The 13,907-nt window shown below is 25.5% G+C and overlaps 1 long non-coding RNA gene across 1 annotated transcript; it reads right to left on the bottom strand.

Annotated features, from left to right (window-relative positions):
• Positions 1 to 3,652: 3,652 nt before the first annotated feature.
• LOC126899539 (uncharacterized) lies at positions 3,653 to 13,906 on the bottom strand. The gene is made up of 3 exons (XR_007702620.1): positions 13,381 to 13,906; positions 5,070 to 5,201; positions 3,653 to 4,252 (listed from the first exon to the last, which is right to left on the bottom strand). It is a non-coding gene; the product is annotated as an uncharacterized LOC126899539 (long non-coding RNA).
• Between the last annotated feature and the right edge of the window lies 1 nt (position 13,907).

The following is a 13,907-nucleotide window of genomic DNA, read 5'->3' as shown; positions in this document are numbered from 1 at the left end:
TATAAGTTAAATATTTTCAACTCAATTTTTGAAAATATTGCGGATATATTAACACTTTTATAATGAGGTACACTGATTTTCATGAATATTATATAAAACTAATTGACATAGATTATTAAGTTAAACTTATTTAAATTTTTTTTTTTAAGTCAAAATAATTAATTTTAACATTTGAATCAGCTTAAATTGCCTGTGGCAATGATTTTTTTTGCAGTTTTTAAATTAAATTCTTAAAATTAAACACTATCTACATATTTGCATTAAAGTGTCCCTTATGATATGATAGTGATTTTAATCACTATCATATATCATCTATACTTGTCTCAACAATGTCACGTCCCCAATGTGCTGAGTTTTTTTTTTTTTTTGTTACCAATGTTTGGTGCATCAGGAAATACTAACAATACTCTATGAACACAATTTTTATCGTTCTAATTTACATGTATATGCACTAACTTTCCAAATAATAGAATATGACAGAAAAATAAATAGCATTTCAATGTTTAAATTTTGTTGAAGTAATTAATTATTTAAGTTGAGAATATTTTTCTGCTCTTCCAATTTTATTTATAACAATAACGAGTTTTATCTTTATTTTAAGAAATTGGTGATGAGCATTATAACTATAAACTATGATATTGGGTAAAATATTCTTTGTTTTGTGTTACATTAATATCATTTTATTTTAAACATCTGTTCTTCAGAAAATATTCTATAATAATAATACATAAAATAAATAAAAATATCTATAATTAACTAGTACAAACATTTAAATTATTTATTAAACGTTGAAAGTTTGAATTTTCCAGTGAATTAACAGTTATGAAATTGTATCAGAAATTGTAATATTGTAGGACTTCATTTAGATATTTTTTATGTTATAAAAAACTTCTAGCTACAACTTGTTACAATCAATTTTTTGTAGTTGAAAACTCAAAGGTGTTGTTAATCTATACAAGATATACTATTATTATTATAATATATTAAGTATATTATTGTAGAGTTTTTTAGTCAAATAATTACTTTTTTCACTTAAATTTTCAATTGTTTCCAAGAAAATGAGTGTTTTATATCTAATTGATTACACTGTATAATAATGTGAAGATTATTTTCAGGATCGACCCAATAACATACGGTAGTGTTGAGGGGTTTTAAAACATTTATTCTTGCTGATTGAATAATTTTTATGAAATTTTGCGACTCTTTTTAAAAATTATTTTTTTGGCCCATCCGCTTATAATCAAAAATAATCATGTAAAACGATTCATTTTTGCTAAGTATTATGGTGTCACACTCTCATGCTACTCAAAGGTCTGATCCTGGTGATTTTTGGAAGGCGTAGTAAAAAAATTTTTTAAGTATATTTCATTTTAACAAAATCCATTAAACACCCTAAGCTTATGATAAATTAGTTTTTATCAACTTTGACCAAAACTTTTATTTTGAATAGCCGCAACTTAATTTTAAGTAAGAAAATAATAATCCAAACCTGTACATCAAAATAACTATTTACGAAATCTGAACTTAACTCAATAGCCCTAACTAATAAAAAAATTTGATGCTATCCTTACTACAGAGTGATTTTGTTGTAAGGACTACATTTTAATATTTTAAAAATATTAAAGAATTTATTTTTGTACACTTTAGCTAAATTTAGTCGTTTCTCATACATTACACGAGTAAAATTAATCAAAAAATTTCTTTTATGGAATAACTTATATTATATGCTTGATTATTTCACTTTTTTTTTTATAAAGGAAACAAAAATAGTTTTTACAAGTATAAATACATTCTTGATGTTAAAGATATAAATTCTACCTACAACAAAAATATACGCCAACAAATTAAAAATTAGACGGACAGGGTGTACCTGGTTCTCCATTATAACTCGAAATCAAACTTCCTTAAGATTACTAAGTTTATGTTTGATAATTAATATAGTAATATCACTAATTAATTAGTCATTATTTTTTTTTTACAAATCTACTGAAGAAAATACGATGATATTTTTTGATACTATGCCCGACGTAAGACAATAGTAAACGAATACTAATCGAACAGCTTAGTCCGCAAGATTATATTTACAGCGAAACCACTCACAATCGCGGCGTTTTCTGTTGGATATAAAAATAGTACTAAAAATCGCGTTGTATGTAAAGATAAAAGGTAGGGGAAATTGTCGTTGATTACGTGTGAATTGAGACTTGACGGTCATGTTAATTTAAAACACAAAAGCAATAATTTCTCCTAATAATAATTAGATTAGATAATTGAAGCTTCTTAACGGAGTTTTTATTTGGGAAGGTAGTTTGTCTAAATGACGAGTTCGATATAACATATTAATTTGTTTTTAAACATAGTTATTGTTAGGATATCAGATACAAATTAATCAATAAGAAATGAAAATTTGTATAAACAATAATAAACTTAAATGGTTAAATTATAAAATTTATGTACTTATAGATGTAACACAACTAAAAAACATACATACAAAATAATATTAATCATTAATCGTATAAACATCGTATATTAGAATAAGCTTGTGATAAAATAGAATAGTTTGTAGATTATTCTTAATTAACCGAATAATAATAATATTTGTACATTTTATCGACTGATATATTGAGAAAAATATATAACTAAAAGAAACTAATAAAAAATTTGTGTAATACTACTAATAAGTCTATAAGGAGCTCAAATAATAAAGTGCTAAGACATAGATTTTTAATATATAGTAAATAAATAAATGTATATTACGTTTTAATAAATTAATTATACATAATGATCGCCAGTACTCCACTCACACACGATAGAAGGTCAACTAACTTGCTTTAACATCCATTCGGATAACACAACGGTCGATCACCAGTATAATAGCAACGATAAGTTGACCCCCACTATATAAACTATACATCACATTTGTTAATATTATTTTTATTTTCGATTATTTTGGAGTGCTCAATGATAATTATTTATAAAAGTATATACACATGTATTAATATATATAACTAGATGACTATTATAGACTTTTATTTCATTTATTGTATTGTTTTCTTTATTTATTAACGAATTATCATTTGAAGTTTATTTGCAAAAGTCAAGTGATTTGAGATCAATTTGCTAGTAAAATTTCGTTGTTTAAAACCAAAGAAGTTTTGATTTTTCTTTTTTGTCACATTAACTAGTCTTAGTATTATCCGACCCACACATGGGCGTCCATTGTGGAGAGGTCGGGAAGACATGCCTTTTCTTGGAAAATAATAATTAAGTGACAATAGCCTTAGTAATAATTCATTACTATGGTTAAACCGTTAACACTTGTTTTCGATTCCCAATAATCTAATATCCGATAAAACGATATTTACTGTCGAAATTAAACCGATTATTAAATATTTTAATAAATAAATTTAAGAACAATATATCACAGCTCGGCACAATAACCGAACAGAACCTTCAGAATACATCATTTGATATATTTATAGCCCTTACAGCCCACTATGCACGTCCATTTTTTCAAACAATTTACAATGTTATAATAAATTACAACATCTTATTCTGAAAATACTTTAAATTAAAGAAATTCTTATTAATTTATCTAAACATAAATGTAAGTAAATGCTCAAGAAATTTAAATAAATCTATTGAAAACAAAAATTAATTAAAAATATAGCATAAATTTTATAACAATAAAACAGTTATAAAAATTTGTAATTATTCATAGTTTGTGAACAAATGAATGATCAATCCGAAATTAATTAATATGTAGATTATTGTGAAATAAATAATGCTTCAGAAATATTTGTAAAATCATTAAATAGAAACAATTTCTAAGATTTTTCTTGTGTTGGATCGACTTAAATTTTACCACTCAGTCCTATTGTTACGAACCCGTATTGTTATGATATTAGTGTAGTGGGGTTAGGGAATAATTAGTATTAGACAACGAATAAGCAGTAATGAATCGCGTTCGAACCGTTGTATAAATATATTGTGTTATAAGTTGTAAGTGATTCACCTAAAGACAACTAATGCTATAGTTAGAAATAATTGTATTTCTAAAATTAAAGATCCGTTGTATAAATATATTGTGTTATAACTCTGTACTTTTTTTCACATTACAACGACATCCAGTCCAACACTTTGCCGTGTCTCATCCTAGGTCGGTCGCAACATTAGTGAATTTTTTTTTATAATTGTCTCCTTTTTCAGCCATAAAATGTTATATTAACTCCTTCTATAATGTAGTACAAACCTGTTTTTAATAAATCACATGCATAATTGTTGATGAATTAACAGGTATAATGGCATAGTTCAAAAAATGTCATGACTAAAATTGAAATTTCTTCTAGTTCATAAGTGTCTCTGGCTTGGAAGACTTTGTTTTCTATTTTTATATTTACTAAGATAATGCCATAACGTTATTTTCATTTTATTACTCATGTATTCTTTACAGTCAAACCCCAGTAAAAACATATTAAAAACTATTATATACATATTCATATTGTATAATCAGTAAAGAAGTAAAAAAAGTGTTAATACATTTAATAACATTAGTATTTTTATAAATTCTCAGACACAGAAAGGTTTTATTGATATTTTAGAAAATCATATGCTCTGTTAAAACTCAAATAAATTAATGATATGCATAATATACCCATACGCCTTAAATAAGCAAAAGCATACATATTCTCAGTTTATTATTGTTTTTACAAAACGGTTTTGTAGTATGTTTTCCTATGAAGAAAAAAAACATTCAAATGCATGAAGATACGAGCCCTGGTTATTACCATTATGTAGACAATAAAACTTTTAATCGGGTTAATAAATAAAGTTGTTTAAAATTCATTGTTATTTTACTTTGGATGGAGACTAGAAATCAAATGTACAATTATAACTATTGATCACATACTTTTAAAGAATACCAGAGAATAAAGATCATTTAAAAAAACCCCCAAAAAAAAGTTTGTGGTAAAAAAAGAGATATATAAATAATAGTGTAAAATGGTAAAAATTTAATTCAATTTAATTATTCACAGAAATGTATGTAAATAATGAACTTAATACGTAACTGAGATACTTTGGTATTACTATGTCCTGTTTTTTTTTGTCAGTATACATCAATACTCTCACTTTATGATTTTGCTTAACGATACGCCAAAACATCACAAAACTCGTCTAATTGAAACTCTTCAAATTTATTCCTAAAAATAAAAACAAATGTGTCAACAAATTAAAATTGTCAGAGATCAATTAACATTAATATGTTTAGTTTTCACTTCATTTTGAAATAACTTTTTGAAAAATGAACAGATTATTGCTAAATTTTATTAATTATATTTCAAACATGAATCTATCTGACGACAGGCGTTTTTAAAAAATTCAATTGCTAACTAAGGTATTATGTAAGCTTAAAAATCATGTAAATTTTTTGTTTTCAGTTTTTTATACTACTCTAAATAATTTACCTTCTTCAAACCCATATAAAATGAAAGCTAATATAATGTACTTTAAGGTGAAAAAAGAAAAACAATCCGAAATTTCAATTTCTTGAAGTCAATGAGCATAAATCAAAAAACCATTTAGTTTTTAGTAAAATCAGTTGATTTTCTAATATTTTGCATAGTAACATAATGCTTATTACATTCTGAATTATTTCAAATTAAAGCTTGATTAATGTAATATATGATAAAAAAAGCATTCTGATAACTTATTTTCTATGAGTAATCCATCTTTTAAGTCAAAGAACATGTAATTTTTGGTAGATATAATACATTTTCGAAAAACTCATTTAAAGATAAATCGAGTGGCTAGCGTTAAAGAAGTCACCCTGGATAACACGTAAAGTATAATAAAATTGAAATAAAATCTAAAATAAAATATAAATTTAATATACTTATATATATATGTGTGTATTTAAAGAATTAAGGAATGGCAAAGTTATTGCAAAACGTTTTGAAAACGTTGATAATACATGAAATGGATGGATCATGGAAGATGATGTTAAAAGAAGGAAGGGACATATGTGGTGAAGAGACTAACCTATTAGTGGGGACGTTTTTCGAGTGGCGATCGCGTATTTAAAATAAGCACATACAAACACACGTCCCGGAGAGTTCGCTCGTGTTGGAACGCGCCAAAAAAGCTCGCCGCCGCCGCTAGTGATCGCCAGTGCGCTTTTGCGTGTGCGGTGCTGTTGTTGCTGCAGCGCGTACGTCGGTGGTTGTGCAACCGCGTTTTTCCTTTACATCATCTCAGTTGCCGAACGCGCGAGCGCCGCTCAGTTTTCTGTCTGCCCTTATCTCTGTTCAACCTTTCTTCCTATTTTCGTTATCAAACTATCTTCTATCCGGTCAACTTATCCGATTTAATCATTTTTTTCGATGATAATACGACGATGATTGGCGGCCGGTCGGACAAACCGAAAAAGATTCCGAACCGTGTCCGCCTCTTACTCAAAGCCGGCGTTAAATTTCGGTAACAAAATAGATACATTTAAGTGTTTTTTTTTTTTGTTTCTCAAGACTATTGCATATTGGATCTACTGGCCTTATGCCAAAAAGCATCGACCATGTTGTAGCTACACTAAAAGTAAGTACGTGCAAAACCTACTAATGACATCATGAATTTTGTGTACCATGTGTATAATAATTAGCTAAATAACTGAATGGGAATATAGATGTCGTACATTAGTAATTGAATTTTAAATTAAAAATTTTAATTGTATGATATGGAGCTGTACGTTTGAACGTCAATACTTACAACAGTATGCATTTTTAGACGAACGTGCCTCCCCTTTCCGCTCCCTGCACCGGCCATCGCAGCTTCATTCACTCACACATATGCACACAAAATAATATAAATATATATAATGCGGTAGTAGTAGCAGCAGCAGCCGTTAGAAATACCATTACGGTGGCTGGCCGCTCCGGTTTCATTAACTTTTGGCATTATTTCATATATACACGAAAAGAAAATTAAAAATGGAGAGAGAGAAGAGACAGAGATAGAAATAAGATGTAAAGTCGTACATATTTTTTCCGTCACAAATGCGTGTACCGAATTTTTAAACGGATTTATTTATTAACATTGAAAGCTTATTTTATTGTAATACGTTTGTCTTTTCTAATTGCATACGATTATCAAATTTAACTGTTTACTATATTACTCGGTGATTTAGGTTTGTTACTGAAGTTGGCGGTAACAGTTTTGAAAAATACCGTGAAAAATTATTTTCGGTTTGACCGTAAACATTTTTTGTATTGGAACGTCGAATCTATATTTATTTAATATAAACCCTGCTATGTATTAATAAAATTATGCTGTAATCTAACAACAGAAAATAACTTGGAAGTGCATCGAAAATATACAGAATTTATCTAGAAAATTTTAGTGTTTGTTATAAAAAGTATTTATTTGTTGATAAAAATATTACTTGACACACGCGAGAGTAAAAAATTATTTATACAAAATAATTATTGTCATATACCAACTTACTTTTAATATTAGTGAAAATAAAGATACTTTTTAGTTCAGAGTTAATAAATTTGATCAATTTGCTAGGAAAATAGATTAATTTTTAGAATAATGTGATTTTTGAGCAAGTTTTTTTTATTGTTAAATGAATTCATTTTTAATTTCACAGAATTAATCTTTAAAATAGGCTTATTTTGTTCTTAAGATTTTTCTTTTGTTTTCTGAATAACAATACGATTTGTCTCACTGTATTCATAGTGGTTACCGTCAGGTTAAGTAATAGCGTGTATTTTCAGATTTGACCTAATTCTCTGCACGGTAATCTCAAATTTGTCAGACATTTTGTTTTGTAGTGCAAGCACAATTTGTGTTGAATAAACAAATTAATGACGTTCTATTCTATTACTTCTCTTTGAGGATGACGTGGATTATAATAATAGCCCTTAATCGAATCATCATTCGACGGGCATAATTAATAAAAGCTATTAAGAATTTTATAACTTATGAATGACTATGATATTTTTTATATTGTCATTGACAGGGGCGCAACCAGAGGAATTTCGGGTTAAACCCCTAAATTCCTATAATATATATATATATATATATATTATTTCTATGTACATACATTGTTAAAACTACACTAACTTTTTATTGTTAAAAATCGAAAAATTTTAGTATTTCTATAAAAGTTAAAAAAAAAAAACAATTCCGGAAACATTTTCTCGATTTTATTGTTTGATATATTCAATGTAATTTAACGTTATCATTCCCAAATACGTTTGGAATTGAACTAATTTTTTATGTGTGTAAATATAAAAAAATTAATAGTAAAAATTACTAAAATTGTTTTTTTGTCATCGTATTTCTATTACAATTTTATGAGTTACCTCGTGAATATATTTAAATTATTGATGAATTTTTAAAGATAGGCTATACCCTATTTGAACCTTTATATATATCCTTTACACATACAATTAAAGTATTATATGACTTAAAATTGTAAGCGTAGGCTTAGTGGAATTAACTTCAAGTTCAGAAATTAGCTACCTGAATATATTAAAAATCATATATATTGTTACATAATAAAAAATTTAGAAAAGAGAAGAAATATGTAGTCGATGAATAAAAAATAAAAACTAAAAAAATGATTATGTCATTATTTTTTTGTAGATTGAGGTATTTTCTGTAAATCAATTAATTTTCTTGTGTTAATTACAGATAATAACCGACTGCAAGTCAACTGTAGGACTTTTATTCGCGTATTTTATAACAAATGGAGTGTAATTGGAAATTAAACGTATGTAATACTGATGTAAATAAATTTCTAAGTATGCAGTGACTAATTGATCACAATTCACTTAAGTATTTGCCGGGTTAGATATAGTAGACTTAAATTACGTGTGTAAAAAAAAAAACGTCAAAAATATGCTCTGGCCAAATGAAGGTTATATGGTGTTTAAATTATTATATAATACAAACTATATGAACCTTATCCCACAAATGAAAATCATAAAATAACTCAAGACAAACGATTATGAGGTTTTGTTTTGATTTATATGTTTGAGGACAAGTCCGAGTCTCATCCAAATTCATCAAACGATTATTTGATTATATTAATATTATTACTACCATTATAATTGCACTACTCAAACTTAGCTATAATAAATAGTGCCACCTCGGTGGACAATATTTAGCCACTTAAGAAGAGTAGTTTGCCAACTTTTAATTTTATAAAATCCCCTCCTATACGCCGGAAACTTTAAATGTCAATGGCTTGTAAAATGTTCGTTTGGAAACTGGATCAAGATTTGTGAAATATTATTTATAAAAATTAGTGGCACAACGTTGCCACTACAATACTTGAAAAAAAAACTTTATGTTTGACAAACGGAACCGGCTTGTCATTGTGCTAGTTTGTAAACGGCTATTTCAAATTTAATTATTATTAACTTTATAAATTTATAAGTATAATTATTTAAACTAAATAGATAGGGTCGGCATTTTTCTTACTTTAATTAAATTATGTACATAAATGATTCTTTTCTTCTCGAATATAAGTAATTATTAATAATAATAATAATAATAATTTTATTATTATTATTATAATAATAATAATAAAAAAAAAAAAAAAGAAAAATTCAAAAGTTGTTATCAATACAATTCTTGATCTTAATTACTTAAAAAACACAAAATTTTATAAGATAATATATAGTAAATGCATCATTCTGTATACACACATAATATTAATTTATAGTTTTTATACTTAAATTAAATTTATAGTTTTTATACTTAAATTAAATTTATAGTTTTTATACTTAAATTAAATTTTAATTAAATGTTAATGGATTCTATCTCGAGTTTACTTGTAGTTTATTGAGATGAAATTATTTTAGTTAAAAACAATTAGTAGAGTTTCATTATCTTTATATTAATTATTATACACATTAAAAAAATTAATTTAATGGAAAGTAATAGTTTTCATCAAATTTTTTCTCCTAGTAGCTGTTTTATTGGAGAAAGGATCTCATAATATAAAAATTATAGCTCATAATTAAAAGTTTAATGACTAAGTAATTATATTAATTTAAATATTCATATCAAAAATTTTAACAAGGCGTTTACTAATTCTTTATGAACTGTAAAGTTGTATGTTTGTGTAGTTTCTTTTTAATATTGCCATTGTAGCTAAAATTTCGATTTTTACATAAGTGGATATTCAAAAATACTTATTTATTTAGTTTTAAAACCAATAAGATTTTTTGTTTTCATTTGTTTGTTCATAATCACGCCATTCTTTTTGGAAAACTCGATACACTAATATTAACGATAATAGAATTTTAAAAGAGTTATCGAAATTAAAAATATATGCGTGGACAATAATATCGCTTAAAATCAATATTTCAATTTATTTAATCAATAAATCATACTTAAACAATGAAAGTTTGACCATTTGTATTATTCTGTCAGTAAAACAAAATTTTAAAAATCTCCAAAAAAATTACAAATTTAAAAATCGCTAATTTTCGATATTTTTTAAATTTTTTTTACTTAAAATTGTCATAACTTTTTTAAAAATGACCAAATCAATGTAATTTTATATTATAGATACATGATGTCTTTACCTATCATTTGGTAATTTTTTTTATAAATCTGACCCTCTACCTGCCCACAAGGGGGATTTAAAATGACAACTTTTTCACAAAAAATTAACTTTTTAAACTTAACTTTTGAATGTGTTCTAGAAACTCTGACACTTTTATGTATATCTTATATTAAAGATAATCTAATATACTTTATTATGGAAAAAAAAAATGTTTGACTTTATTTTGTCTTCACTGTGAAAATAGTTACCAAATGTTATTTTTGTGTGAAAATTCTCGATTTTATATTTTACATTTTTAACTTTATTATGCTATAATTTATTGAAAAGTGTATGGATCAATACAATTTTTTTATGAGAAATACTATTTATATCCCTCTTTCATTCGACATACTTTATCTTAATCAGGATATAAATAAGGAAATAGCAGATCATATAGCTTTTGGAATAATCAACTAATTTTTTAAAATTAAACACTATCTAAAGATTTATAACGAAGCGTTTTTTATGATAGTGATTTTAATCACTGTCAGATATCATTATACTTGACCCAACTATGCCACGTTACCACTTTTTTTTTTTTTAAAGCATGGTAACTAATAAATTTAAAGTCTAAAATTAATTAGTGAATAGTTAAATCTGAAAATATAGATTAATTTACCAGTAGTTTACCAAACAGTTAGTAGACTATATAAATATATGAAACATTACTTTTAAGGATGTTACCATTGTAAATATTTTTTTATGAAGGCGTTATTTAACAGGAAACCTTTAAATAAAAGTAATGAGCATTTATACTTTGAATAAGGCGTTTCACTTAAATGTGTATACATTATCCTCTAAAGTAGGTTCAGTGCTATGGATGACAATTTAATCTTATATTAATAAATTCATTTATCATGCTTATCTAATTATTTGACGATCTGCAAATAGTTAGGTATAAAATAACGTAGTTAAATAGAGATGATATTGCAACGTATTACGTATTTGTGTGATAAAATTAAAATTATTCTAATAACTTTTTAAAGAAGATTTTAACTCTCTAGTCCACTAATGTTATTGAATTTTTTTTAATGAATATTATGCTTACTACATTTTGCTACCATTTAAATATAATTAAGTGTTTGGCTATATTATGTATTAAACAAACTAAAACAGTACAAAATTATTTTGTGAATAAATAATTGTAATGCATCAAAGAGCATGTTTGTATTGATAGATAGTATGTACTAGATGGCGATTGTAAGTTATGGTGACTTTTAATACTTTTGGCGAGTAAGGAAGTTTAATTATTCAATGCAAGTCTTATCGAATTTCATAGACGGCGAAGAAAAATCCATTTATATGATTACTTTTAGCTATTTTTTTATTTTGATACGAATGCTTTTACACTAAATATATAAAATACATTATTCGCTTGTAACTTAGAAAATAATGCGAGTGAAATATCAACGTGTTATTTTGTTATATTTATGAAAATAGATAATTTGTTCACATACAAATGTGCTATTTTTAATGAACAATGTAATATTAGACGACACGAAAATTAGGCATAGAAATATTTTTAAGCCAAAAAAAATTTAACCTCATATTAGGTTATTGAATGATTTACCATATTATTTAATAGTCGAAAAATGTAAACCCTACAAATTTAATGAATTGTAATTTTTTAATTATATATTTTTAAAACATATTAGCCCGATATAATTTAAAACAATATTTGACGTCTATATTTTTAGACAACGTTATTGATTCTTTTGCCTGTTTCATACAAGCTTAATTGTTTTTAAAAAAATTGGCATAGGGTAAAGTGAACGAATCGTGAAATTTTTTTTTTTTTTTAATTACTTTATTCAATTCTAAAAAAGAATTTTCACAAATCTTATTCTTATATGACTATTGAACGTTTAAAGAAAAAAGTCTTATTTTATCTGAAAACATTAAAATTTATGTTAAGGTGCTTGTCATGCAAATTTGGAGTAATCCACTTTAGTAACTAATGTCTTTATTGTATTTTTATACTGCGAAACTAATATTTTTCCATACATCCCTATAACATTAATCTTATCCAACATTGTTTTAAACATTAAAGGACTATTAATATTTTATACATTTATTTTTCCTTCAGGTTATTATTTTGGTGGAAATTGAAATATCTTACTATAAATTTTCATGAAATATTTCAAATATATATACAAACACAAAAAATTTTCAATTCAAGCTTAAATATTTCATCACTGGTCACTATTATTGTCTATTGATAAAAACAAAAAGCTATATTTTAATCTATATATACAGAGTGAAAAAATTTCACGTTGATTTAACTTGGTGTTAATATTCATCAACTTTTTTTCACAACTATTATTATAAGTTTAATAATAAGGGTAATAAGTTTAATATTTACAACAATATGGCCTTGATCAAAAAATTATCTCTACAAAAACCTAATATTTTAAAAGCTAAAATTAAGTTTTCAGCTGTCAATGAATAGAAGAAATATACCTATGAATCATATAATGTGATTTGTCACTATAATAACTAACTACTTTGTTTTACATATTAAGCTTTTCAACAAAATTTCTTCTGAATCCTCTAAAATTTTTCCTAAACATTTTTTTCTCGAATTCATGCATATGCATTTGGTGTCTGTAATTATTTTTCAATGCAAATAATAACTGACTTTTTACCATTTGCTTTATACCTTCTTCTCTCAATCTAAGGGAGTAAATTACATGAAAATGGGTTCACATTATGTTTTATTAAAGTCATTCAACTGTTAATAAAAATTCAATAAAATTGTAATTTACCTTAAAATATTATTGGAGCTATCGATTGGCATATGACAAACGTCATTCTTCAACGTGGTGACCGTTTTGTTTACATTCGAAACTGACACTTGCCTACGGTCATCCTCAAATTTTCATGACACGGAAACTACACATTAATGTTCATCACGATAAAAGTAGTTTGTAATAATAATAAATTACACTTTCAATTAAATTTATTATTACTTTATAAATGTAACATTTTACAAAATGTTTCAATCAATATGAACAACTTGGACTATAAGGAAATGCAAGGTTTTAGTTATTATAGAAAAAATGTAGGCGAGAAATTTAAGCACATTTAGTGTTTTTTATATAGAAATTTTAATAACTATATACAGTGTGATTTTTTAAGAATGATTCCCCTTATTTATAGGAAAAATGGGAGGAATAATTCTTAAGAGATCAGACCGTAGATCGAAAGATATTTATTAAGCGTGTAACTATTTAAAATCCCTAAAATTCAAAGGTCAGTAAACTAATAGCTGAAAATTTCAAACATTTAGATT

Source organism: Daktulosphaira vitifoliae, unplaced genomic scaffold (genome assembly GCF_025091365.1).
Source record: "Daktulosphaira vitifoliae isolate Bord-2020 unplaced genomic scaffold, ASM2509136v1 Scaffold_2, whole genome shotgun sequence".
Lineage (NCBI taxonomy): Eukaryota > Metazoa > Arthropoda > Insecta > Hemiptera > Phylloxeridae > Daktulosphaira > Daktulosphaira vitifoliae.
Note: the sequence above shows the minus strand (reverse complement) of the source record. Positions and strands in the feature narration are given on the sequence as shown.